Source organism: Oreochromis niloticus, linkage group LG9, assembly GCF_001858045.2.
Source record: "Oreochromis niloticus isolate F11D_XX linkage group LG9, O_niloticus_UMD_NMBU, whole genome shotgun sequence".
Lineage (NCBI taxonomy): Eukaryota > Metazoa > Chordata > Actinopteri > Cichliformes > Cichlidae > Oreochromis > Oreochromis niloticus.
In genome coordinates this window covers 31,548,415-31,561,522 of record NC_031974.2, presented here as the reverse complement: position 1 = coordinate 31,561,522, position 13,108 = coordinate 31,548,415, and the positions used below count along the sequence as shown (strand labels likewise).

General features: G+C 38.9%; 1 long non-coding RNA gene across 1 annotated transcript; it reads left to right on the top strand.

Moving 5' to 3' along the window:
• The first annotated feature begins 9,940 nt into the window (after positions 1-9,940).
• On the top strand, positions 9,941-10,797 carry LOC109200063 (uncharacterized). The gene is made up of 3 exons (XR_002060273.2): positions 9,941-10,071; positions 10,279-10,389; positions 10,648-10,797. It is a non-coding gene; the product is annotated as an uncharacterized LOC109200063 (long non-coding RNA).
• The last annotated feature ends 2,311 nt before the right edge of the window (positions 10,798-13,108 follow it).

The window sequence follows — 13,108 nt, the reverse complement described above, 5'->3', positions numbered from 1 at the left end:
TTCCCTTTTTTTCCTTGTATGAAGACATGAACTGAACTAAAATCCCCATAAGTCTTTTTGTCTCTTAACTTTTTAACTGTTGGATTTGTATTGTTGATTGTCATTTATGCTTAGAAATATCTACTTATATATGCTTAGAGTTTTATAATTATAGATTGGTAGAGGTTTGATCCTTAATAGTCTGCAAACTTTTTGTGCATTCCAGAGCACTCTGGCTTTCACACCCACATTCTGGGAGCATGGGAGAGGTCGTACCTTGTCTTATTGTTTTATGGTAGGATAAACGTATCTATATCTGTTTTAGTCTAAGTGCCTTTTGTTTAGATGAACTGCTGGACTTCCAGACCAGCAGATTTAGGGAAGTCTTTATGGGGTCACACTCTGACCCGTTTTGAGACTGTATGATATAATACTTAAATGATGGAGCTGTTTTTCATTCTTCCTTCCCTACACTCATCAAGCTTCCTGTGTGTATACTGATGTGGAGATGGATATGCTCTAAATATTTAAGGGGACATGTCACTGCTTAACCACTACTATGAATGTTTAAAGTGCTAAACCCATAACCTAGCTATGCCTAAAATCATAAAATGCTGGACTTGTACATCTGGCTTGTTATATGCTACCATGGCTGAAGCTCAAATTAGCCAAAACCTGTAGCCAAGAAGTGCAAACACAATTATCAGTTTTGTGTTGTGAGCTTTCAAGTCTTAACATCTGTTAGTGCAGATTTCTTTTGTGATTTTATCGTTCTTAGGATCTGACTCTTCCAATCTCTCTTCCACGGTATGCCTTTTTTTCCTGTCTTCCTCCCCTGCTGCACAACTGGTCACAACAGATTCCCGCCCCTCCCTGATCCTGATTCTGCTGGAGGTTTCTTCCTGTTTCTGTTAAAAGGGACTGAGAACCTTCACAGACTTAAAAGGGAGTTTTTCTTTCCCACCGTCACCAAACCGCTTGCTCATAGGGGGTCATTTGATTGGTGATGTTTTCTCTCCCTTATTGTCTGGTCTTTACATTACAACATAAAGCTCCTTGTGGCAACTATTGTTGAGATTTGGCGCTATATAAATGAAATTTAAGTGTTGACTTTTAACTTTTCTGATTTCCCTTTTTGATTCCTTCTCTTCTGTTATCACTAGGTCTGTATAATGCTGGAGTCCTTTTGTTTACCTCTAAATTAGTTCATTTTTATTTAGCATCATTTTACATGTTTCAGTGTTTTTATTTAACTGCTGTTTGATTGTTTATCTCCTGTTTTAATTTAATCAATTTCTCTTGTGTCTTGCTTTGAGCTTTGCTTCCTCACTCTCTCTCCTGATTGTCACAAGTGGTAATTATATGTAACCATGTCTTATTTCGCCTGTGTCTAATCTTTAATCAGCTCTCTGTATCTATAATGTTCCTCTTTGTTGAACCATCTCTGCATGTCCCCTTGTATTTTTTTCCAGAGAGATTACATTGTCTTGTTAATAAGTCCTATTTTCTCCTAACCTTTTAATACTACCCTTATATGAGTCATGGGATATTTAGAGCTTAAGCCCTGAGTCACTATACATGTTTCTGATGGACCATGACAAATCCTCAGAATATTTTACCTCATGATAATACATCTGAAGGTGAAAGTGTTTTGTAACTGAATACAGATCTGCATTCCCTGAACCTGCTTTATCGTGAAGCAAGATAACTGCTCTTGTATGGAGTCAGGACATGCAGCTGCAACATGCAAGGCAGATGGCAGCATTTGGATAGGGAAAATGAAGAAATCTGAATTGATGTCAAACCACTACAGACTCGTGTGAGACAATGTTCTTCACAGAGACAGCCCAAAGGAAATTCATTCAGTTGGAAAAACAGTTAAAAGAAGCATTAGCACTGCAGTATCTGGCTGTATGTACAGATATGAGTGTTGTTTGGAAGTGAGCAGCAGATTCAGGAATCCCTCCTGCTGAGGGTTTAATAGGCAAAATGTGGAAGAGACTGGCAACATCCAGTCCTCCCCAATCTGACAAATTGCAGGCCTTTTCTGCTGTCTCAAAATCTCAAATGAAATGCCTGGCAACTGTTGGCAGTCCACCATTTCATCACGCTGATCTGCTGAAAAACATGGTGTTTGGAGACAGAAGCAGATAGACAAAGACAGAAGAAACACTTGGAGTGTCTAATAGTAGTCCAGTCTAGAGTTCAGCCTCGCTGTCCTCACTGGAGCTCAGTACATGTTGTATTCCACCAGAACTGGGCTTCTGACATGCACACACTACCCATCCACAGCAGGATGTGTAATCTTCAAAATAATGTAGATATATGATGAATGGGCATTTAATCCTTCTTCTTAGTTATTAAATGATGAAATATACATGTGTGCTCATTGGTTCCATTTTGATGACTCAAGCATTGTGTCATAATGCGCCCATGGTAGCACCAAGTTAGCATTAAATAGCTATGACTTGCATACTGTGAGGCAGGTCAGGAAGCATAAATGATCCAAAAGGACTCAGCCCATTGATGCTGCAACATGCTTTAAAGAGTGTGTGTGTGTGTGTGTGTGTGTGTGTGTGTGTGTGTGTGTGTGTGTGCGCGCACACATCCTACATGCCTGCGGCTGATTCAGAGAGTCCTGCAGTTAATTCAGGCCTTCAAGACACAGTTAGACAAATGATGGGAGGCAGTGAAGATTAACAACAGTACAACAACAACAACAAAAAAATAGAACAATTAAGTATTTCACCAATGTAAGCTGCACATAAATGACAGACTGACTAATTAAAAGTGCGATATTTACAGTGCTGTAAAATGTTTTTTGCCCCCTTCCTGACTTATTTTTAATTTTGGGGTGGTAATTGTCACACTTACATGCGTCAGATCAAACTATTTCTTATTTTAGACAGAGATAATTTAAGTAAATACACCATAAAGCTTTTAGATTCAACTTTTGTATCATCAGTCAGCAGAATATTTTCCCAAAGGTCAAGGGTACAATAAAAATGTTTGTTTAACAAATGTAAAACGAACCTTTGTGTTTATTATAGCCAGCTGTGTTTTTTGCCCTGGACCTCTTCCTTAGATGGCACATTTGCACAGTGTCATTCTTATTTTATTAGGCCTGCAGTTCTGGGTTCTTTTGTGACCTCCGGAGTCACTAATGCACTCTTGGAGTAATTTTGGTAGGCCGGCCACTCTTGCTAAGGTTTGCTACTGTTCCAAGTTTTTCCATTTGTGGACAATAGCTCTCACCATTGTTTTCCCCAGGGCATTACAAATGGCTTAATTAAATCCAGGCTGATAGTTGTCAATGACTTTGTTTCTCATCTCTTTTTTGATTGTGGCATCAAGAATTGGTTTTTAAAATCTTTTAGCCTATTTTATTTTGCCAGGTTCCATTTAAGTGATTTCTGATTTAACAGGTCTGGCAGTAATCGTGAGGTGGTGTTGCTAGCGGGTGGGGTCGATCAGGCGGTAGAGCAGGTCATGTATTAATCGGAAGGTTGGTGGTTTCGATCCCCATCTGCTCCAGTCTGCATACCAATTATCCTTGGGCAAGATACTAACCCCAAGTTGCTCTCTGATGTATCCATTTGAGTATGAATGTTAGCTGGAAAGCACTTACATTGAAAGAGAAAAGAAGAAAGTGGTTGGGTGAATGAGACAAGTTGTGTAAAGTGCTTTCAGTGGTCAGAAAAAGTAGAAAAGCGCTATAGGAGTGCTTTTTTCTCCTTAATCTTTAAACGGCTTTTTGTATTTAGTTGGGCTATATTTGTCTAATGTAGCCCGGATGGGTATTTGGGAGTATAAAGTCATATGTTAGCATATGACTTTATATGTGTGTGACTGTATAGTGACTTGCTAATGTGCTGTAGTAGAGACAGCGGGGTATCACCAGGAGGGGCTGAAAATTTGATTCAGTTTGGGACTGATGAGCAGCGACCTACAAACCACCGCACTGTAAGGCAGACTTTTGTGTGCTTACCAGGGAGGAGAGGAGTTTCACCACCACACAGTGTGAGCGACAAACAGGCCTGTAACGAGTGTGAACGTGAGTGTGTGTGGGGCACAGGTGTGAGTATAGTGTATTTAGTAGTATATTTACAAAGCATATTTTGGACGGGTGTCAGTGAGTTAACCACCAAGAGGTGATAACCTGATTTTGCATTACTTAATATAATTTCAAAGGGTATTATTTGATTCAAAAAGTATATTTCATTTGCTGAAGCAACTCTGTCATTTGAATTAAAAAGTATGTGTTTTTGTACATTGTTTATCCTGCCCTTATGTTCAATAAATGTTCAGTATTTGTGCTAAAGAGTCATCTGGGGTCTATTCTTTCATTAGTGTTTAAGTCTAACCTGCAGGCAAGGGGTTTACTGTTAGTTTCTGTTTGAACCCAACACCTCACCTAGTAGGTCAAAACTGAGGTAAGAGGGTTCAGACCAGGGCTGTCAAACTCCAGTCCTCAAGGCCTGGTGTCCTGAAACTTTTAAATGTGTCCAGCTGCAACAGACCTGAATAAAATTGGTAGGTCATTAGCAAGACTCTAGTCGGTCTTTAAGTCTGACATCATTAGCCATGTCTGGGCCCAAACTCCGCTGCAGGTCCCAAGTCAAACACTGCACATCACTGAGAGTTGAAAAACTGTCTAAATTCTTTAATCTTTAATAAAATGATCAGTGTTGCTGCTCTACCAGGTGTAACAATTAAGTTTAACATCCAGGTGTCCATAAAAACAGAATTTATGAAGTTTAGCTTGCACTGTTGCAAGTGTCGGAGGAAGAGATGAGTGAAGAGGAGTCCTCTGTCATCCGTTCCTAGCAGGGACAGCATGCTCTCCATGAGGTCGAGAGCAGTACCATCACCCAGACCCCTGAGAGAGAGGAGTTTCTCAGCCAGCTCTGCGTCAGAGAGGGAGTAGTGCCGCAGCAGCTCCTTGAGAGCAGTGTATTTGCCTTGGATGGGGGGGATCCCAGAGGAGGGTAATCCCACAGCGGGTGGACAGCAGATCCAGCAAGGACACCACATGATGGTATTTTGTGTCGTCGGCAGAAACACCACAAAGAAAAAACTGAGATTCAGTGTGCACAAACCACGAAGGAGGTTCTTCAAGCCAAAAAGCACAGCTCTGCTATCACTTCCAACATAAATGAAGACAGAAAACTAAACCACAGTGACGTTTGTAGGGTTACTGAAGTTGGGCTAGCTGGTATATAATGATGTGCTACGTGGTGGCTAGCTACACAGCTATGTTAGCATAACATAAACGGTGAAGCTGGAGGATGAACGCTAACCTTTTTCCACTCGATAAAACAACGTGAGGATTCCCCATGGTTAGGGACAAATGCAATCGCATGGCAGGATGCTGCAAACAGACCAAACTTCAGTCAGGAGAACAACTGAGATAATCCGTTCAGAATAGAAGGTCAGTCATTAGTTGATGGATTTCAACTGAGTAATTTTCTTGTAAGGCAACAGAGGTAAACACACAATCATCTGCTGGTTAATAAATTGTTTTTGTGAAGTCTCAAGGTGAAAATTTTTACCATCTTGTTGTTTTGGAAAACAGATGTCATGAACATGGATTGGCTCTAAATATTAAAGTCTTAAGACCTGAACTTTGAGACTAAGATCGGATAAAGTCATCAGGAAAGTATTTAACGGGGTCAAAGGGAACTAAGGGCTGTTTACCCATTGATGTCTAGAGAACCTGATGACTTTTGCTAATGAGAAGTTGCCTCCTGCTGACCATTAGAAAGGCTGCTACAATCTACAGTGCATACAGAAAGTATTCACAGTGCTTACTTGTTTCACATTTTGTTATGTTACAGTCGTATATCAAAAGAAATTAAATGCAATTAATTCATCTATTGTGTCTAAAATTCACAAATTTTAGACCCAAAAATGTACTTGAAATTCTTGGAGAATTTTTAAAGTTAAAAAATAAATATATAACATGTATTCACTGCCTTTGCCATGGCACTCAAAATTGAGATCGGGGCATTGTGTCAGATGTTTCTACAGGTTGACCACATGTGGTAATTTTAGTTGACTGGACATGATTTTGAAAGGTACACTTCTGTGTATACAAGGTCCCATGCACTCTGACAGTGCATGTTGGAGCACAAACCAATTGTCACTCTGATGGAGCTCCAGCATTGCTCTGTGGAGATGAGAACGTGCCCAAAGGACAATCAGGCCTGTACAGTAGAGTGGCCAGACAGAAGACACTCCAAATTATAAAGTACATAAAAGCCCAGTTGGAGTTTGCCAAGGATTCTTAGTTTGAACTCTTGACCTGAATGCCAAGCATCTTACCTGGAGGAAAGAGGAAAGAAAAAGAGAAAATGATTAGATTATTGAGGAATTGCATGTTGAGTCTCAAGTCAGTATTTTTAGTGTCATAAAGGTGGCTTTCTTTAATGTGGTTAAATCATTACAGTCTATTTTTTTGATTTAAGACTGGACTATTCCCCCCTTGGCATTTTAATAAATTGTATAACTCTGTTAAATTAAATCCATATAATTTCATATTTCATCACTTTTTCAAAAATGGGCTGAATTATCAAATACTGAATGTGTGGGATCAAGAGAAAAAAATGATGACATTGATGTTGTAGTGGTTTTAAAACATTACCGTAAAACCACTACTATACACACCGGTTTGCGTAGCAACATGATTATTTATTGTAATATCTTTAGGATCTGTAATGAAATGATATAAATAATCTATAAAAGTAATAAAACCCCTAAAAATCAAACCTAATTATTCCTTTTATTAAATAGCTATGATGTGACAAGAAATGATATAAACTCTCTGAAAATGGCTTATGAGTGCAGCCTGTTGGGAGCAATGCCACCAAACACAGTTGTGACATTACAGTAAAGCAGATGGTATGTGTCAGTGGGTATTCCCATACGGAAAAGAAATAGTAAAAACTTGTAAAAGACTTGCATAACATGTGGCCTACTTCATATAGTGAATCATATAAGGCTTATATGATTTACTCATGAAAGTGACCACTTTCTCATTACTTTCATATATTGTTTTAGTAAGTATCCAAAACATACAAGTTTCATTTATATAATTTTTCAAGGGATCTTATATCTATTTTTACTCTTGTATGCTTTTCATACAAGTTTCACATATATCTTTTCCATATGGGTTGGTGGTGTCATGCTTAGTACCATTTTTTCCTCCCAGTCCCATCTTATTGCTGGAATTGTAGCTAGTAGAACACTAGAATAAGAGAAGTGAATAGCCTATTAAAAAGGAAGACTCAATCAGTAAAATGAAGTTTGCTTTGATTTAGCCACAAAAAAAATTAATTTTAATATTTCAACCATTAGGCTATAGGATAAAGCAGCCTTCAAGGTTTAATAAAGGCAAAATAAAGGCACCACTGTAGAGAAGACTTTATGTTAACGTAAATATATTCAGTTATAAATTCACAAGATTGAGCACTTTCTGCAGCATTGTCTGCCATGTTCTTATAGCATTCTATTACCTGTTACTTTGATAATGTCTCTGACTGCTCAAAGGACATGTCAAAAAACTCCTTGCTCAGAGCCTCAAGCAGAAAGCCTAATGGGTATAACAACAGAAGGCCCATAACAACTCTTGTTATAACCATTATCTTGACTAGTGCTTCAGGTTTTCTTGGGTTATCTTACACCAAAAAAAGCTTGGATATATTGAACTTCCTTCATAGTACTCTCTATAGTGCCTACAGGAAACCATGTCACAAGCATTATGCTTATGACATGCCTAACCAAACTACATGAGCTAAAAGTACTTACATGCACACATGCAACACTACAGGGTGACTGCATATATATACCTGTGTGTGTGTGTGTGTGTGTGTGTATAGAAACATAAATGTGTGAGAAAAACTGAGAAAACACCCCCTCTAAATGTCATGTTAGAGACCTCTTTGCTTTGACACATGGCATGATTGGTATGACTATTTTCAAAAGGCAGTCAGTTTAGAGAGTTTGTGAACCACTCCTCAAGAAATACAGCGACATAATAAGTGTGACTGATAAGACACATTCATGAAGCCAATGTTACTCTTATTGCTTCTGCCAAACCAAACTAAAACTAAAAATGAATGAGCATTTTCTTGTTATATTTTGTAATCTATAAAAGAAAGTCTGGGAGCCATTTAAATATTACTTTACATTTTACATTATAGCGCAATGTAGCACTCCAAAGAACATCTCAACATTTCCCCAATTTTGATAGCTACATTTTTAAAAATGAAATAATTATGTAACTTATGTGTATAGTTTATTTTAAACACGAGGGGTTTCATTCATTTTATATATATCATATTGCATGCCAAATATCTTTGGGCAAGATACCAACCCACTGTTAGATAGGGAGCACTTAATAGCTTAGAAAAAAGTGCATGGGTGAATGAATTAGCTGTATAAAGCGCTTTGAGTGCTCAGATAGAGTAGAAAAGCGCTATATAGGAACCAGTCCATTTACATTGTTAGCAATTTGGTGTAATAGTGTCTAACCCAGAAGGTCTTTTATACTTACATTTAGGAGACATTTCTCAATTCTATCACCTTCATTGAATACAATTCTAAAAGGACACTCTCACTGAATGTGTGATTGTGCCTGATTAAAATATTGTTGTGTCATATGGGCTGCGACATTTAAAAAAAATCTAATACCCAAACAATATTTTCATTTGCTGGGCCCACGTCCTCATTTGAGCTTTGACAGCGTTTTAGTAGATTAGGGTGAATGGCTTGGGCATAAATTGAGCTGCGGTTTGGGGAAGGCCTCAAAGAGGACTGGTGGCGGCTCCCGGGCCTGGCAGATCCCCCATGTACTAAATAGAAGTGAAGAAGTTAAATAATTCAAAAGGGGAGGGAGGGTGGGGCACGTAAACGAGAACAAACAGCTTGTAGAACTGGGGAAACATATAGATGAGAACCGGAAGAAGCGTGTTTGAAGACGTGGTCCAGCTCCTGAAATTCAGATACTTTATCTCCAATTACTTGAAGTATTAAAAGTAAAACTATAAATATAAAATATAATATATGTCAAACGGACTGGTTCCTATGTAATGCTTTTCTACTCTGCGCTTTATTCACCTATGCACTTTTTTTCCCTGTGTGGAAGCTCTTTCTATCTAACATTCACACATTCATACTCTGATGGATGCTGTCAGGACTGCACTCATCTGGACAGTGACCTGTGCCTGGAATCTGCTAAGCCTTTCTTGTAGTGTCAGAGTTACAGCTCCTAATGCTCCTTCAGCCCCTGTTTCTATATTCTCTTAGGCTTATTGGTCCTGATTTTGCTGTCAGCTGAAATGACCACATCTATTACATCTATCTTCTGCTCCTTGTCAACCACCAGTATTTCTGGTCAGTTGGCCAGGACATGCTTATTTGTTTGGAACTCAAATACTCACAGGTTCTCAATCCTGGTTCTTTTCAACCTTCTCAAACCTCATGCACCTGCTCAGCTTGGTTGCTACAATGCCTGAGAGGAGCTTCCAAGCTGTGGAGAAATAGACGGCCAGTAGTTTGGGCCATTTTTCTGATGAGTCATTGCTGGGCATTCGCAAACGTCTGCTCCTAGGTCCACCAACACTTTGCATTTGTATTTTGTGACACCTCTTTTTTCCAGATGTTCTTCCAGTAGTGATCAGCTTCAGATCCTTTTGTCGTTGTACTATTGTTCTCCTATAGCTGAAGGTTCACCTTGGATGGTGTTACGGCCCTAGCTGGGCCTCCTGAAACTGTCCTTGTGTGGGCGTGGTGTTTTTCTCCGCCTCCTCCTCTCTTGCCACTCCTACCCCCTCTGTCTCTCTCACTCTCCTCTCTCCCCAGGACACAGCTGCTTTTGATTAGCCTCGTTTGCCACCTGACTCCAGGCAGCGATCACCTCTGAGGCTATTTAAACTGGGATGAGCTGTGAGCAGGGTGGGGTTTTTTTTTTTTTTTTTCCCCTCTGTGGCTCTACACGGTTTTGTGCTAGGTCTTGGACAGACAGCCTCCTTCTGAGTAGTGAGTAGACAGGCTTGTGGGCCCTGAGAGTGTCTCCCCGTGGTGAGGAGTAAAGTAAGAAGTGTGGGAAAGTGCCTCCCTTTATTGTTTAGTAGTTTTTTGTCTTTTGTTGCTGCGAGTGATTCTGTTGTTTCTTTGGCATTATTGGTAAAACGGCGTTGCCGGCTCTTTAAGTTAATGTCGTTTGTGATAAAACTATATTATTTGTAATAAAACTATATTATTATAGAACAACTGTTTTCCTTTTCATTCTGTTTCCAGACCCATTTGTTACTGGTCCCCTCACTCGCACGCCTAGACCCCTTCGGGGGGAACGTAACAGATGGATATGTGGAGAACAGGTCATTTATTCTCTGCACCTTTGCTTCTCTGGTATGTCACTTCAGCCTAGTGGCCAGAGGTGTAAGCCTTTTTTTCGCAGTTTCTGAAGAGTTAGCACCAAATCACAGCTGACTCATATATAACCATAATACGTAGCTGAATTCTTGCACTCAAGTGGACTTTCTCAAGCTGTTATGTATATGCATGGTTATTGTGATGTTTGTGATGTTTTTTTTTTTGTTTGTTTTTTTTTAAATAAATAATGCCAACTTGGTGGACTAAACTTTTTTTTTTTTTTCTTTCTTTTAGGTATCATCTAAAGAAGATGTGGGGGGAAATAAAATAAAATAAATTACCCTCCCTCCCCGCCCAAAAACCCAGATGTTGTGATTTATAATTTTAGAATATTTTTTTATCATTAAATGTACTGCACATTTGTGACTGTGATACAAGAAATTACCATTTATCGTTAGTTTATTATTCGTTACTGATTTCTGAGGCACTCGAATTATACAAGTAACACTTGCTTTTTTTTTTTTTTTTTTTTTAAGGCAATGAGTTTGCTTTTTTTAAACAATTAATGTATTTTTGTGTGATGGAGGAAAGCAAAAAGATTATTTCAGTTTTATGGAGCTCTCAAATTTCTCTGCTAAACTGAGCGAGGCATTGGCTTCCTTTCTGTCTGCACTTTTTGACAGATGCTGACAGGTCCCATTGGCCTCTTTAACAGGGCTGACTGCTGACAGGAACATGGTGGAAATGAAACAAAATGTTCCCTATAGCTTCCCAAGTGACTTCTATCCTGCGCGTACCCCTACATGCCCAGAGAGAGATGCGTGTCCCTATCAGAAACTCTCCTCATGACTGACTGATGTCATCTGTCAGAAAGACGGTGATGATGATTTTTAGATGTGAATTATTTTGTTACCTCAACTGTCTTCTGATGTTTGCTTTTTTGCTACAATCTGATAGAAGACCATCTGCCAGTGACAAATGATTTTATAATTATGACTTTGTTATCACTTTATCTTGACAATAAAAATGCTAAGGACAAAAGAAAATGCCTGTGTTAGTGTTAAGATGAGGTCAACCTCATCATCAAAAAAATAATTCTGGACAAAACTGAGTATCCCATTTAGTATGACCATAACAAAATGGTTTAAATTAGTCACATCTACATTGTTTCAAAATCAGTTTTTCTTAGCCTTCTATTCGTCTTGCCATCAGTATTTGCCACAAAGGGCTTTCACATAGACTTTATCACTAGATGTAACTCTACAGCCAATTCATGATAATGTTTGCCTCTGAACCACAATTTAAGAATTAAATGGATCTTGGATGGAAATAGAAAATATAATTGTGTCCTGCAGGCATGACTGAATGCTTTACCTCCTCCTTCCTACAATGGATCCCAGCATGAAGACTCCAACTTGCACCTGAAAATATATATGATATATAGTTTATTTTTAATCTGATATCTAAGCTGTGGTGAAAGTTGTGTAGTATTAGTCAGAAAGGAAGGGGTGAGAACATTTTAGAAATTTCTGCTCATAGCTCTGGACATCCAGGAAAAACCAGTCTGCTTATAAGTGAAAGGTTTAAGAAGACAGCATTTTGCTGATGGACAGGGTGGCTAAATGAAATCTCAGTCCCCTGAATGAAGGAAAGGATGGAGGGCTCCACTAACTGACAGGTGGTTCAGGAGTGTCTGTAACCCAAAACACATTACAGAGCCATCAGACTGAGTGACACTTAGCCCCTGTCTCTTTACAGCATCGACGATGAATGGCAACCTCTTGTTCTCCCTCTTGAAATGACAACTGCAGAATATCAAATGCCAATTAAAGAGGAGACAGGCACAGCTGAAGGAGTGGCACCTAATTCTCATCAGTGTGATAGAGGGGGGGAAAAATGACAGAAGGGTCACTTTGAACCGTTGATCTGGCCATTCTGCTGCAGTGAGATATTAAAAGGGAAAGGCAGTCCACAGGTGCTAATAGAAGCCATATTAAAGCTGCTGCTGGACTAAATCATAAGTGAAAAGTGTACCGTAGCTGGTGACAGATACAGATGAACAGGAGTGTGTGTTTGTACATGGATGTGTGGTGTTCTTCTTGAACTATAACTTATATAGTTATATATATATAACTCTGTGAACAGCAGTTACATTTTGTGGAAACATTGGTGCTAGCCCCCACTTCTTCACAGGAAGTTTGGATGCTGGCAAAATGAACAGCAGAAGATATGAGGCATGTATTTTTGCCAGCTTACTAGATTTTTGTGATCAAATTTCAAGGTGTAGTCAGTTAGCGTGTGACAGTGCAGATTCACTGGGAAAAAGCTTTTAACCCACTACCCTTTATTACTAGTTAGTCTGAAACATCCACATTCACACGCCAACAGAGTCCAAGTGTGCAGAGTGAGTGTGCAGGAGTCCATTTGGAACTGAATTTATGTGTTTCGTGTTTCATCTATGTAATAATTTTATTTTCCTTTGATATGAGGAGAGATATCTCACTGCCTTTAAGGGCAAGCAGCAGAAAATGGATGGATTCATACATCTCCTTATTATAAAGAAAGAGGTTGGAAGGTATGCAGTTTATTGCAGATTACATTATAAAACACACAATATATAGTGTACAGTGCTGTACACTATATATTGAGTGACAATACTTCTATTAATACTGTTAACTATTACTACTATTTACTTTCTACTTGTTGCATTTTATTCTATTGTATATAGTATCTTATTCTTATTCTTATTGTCTTA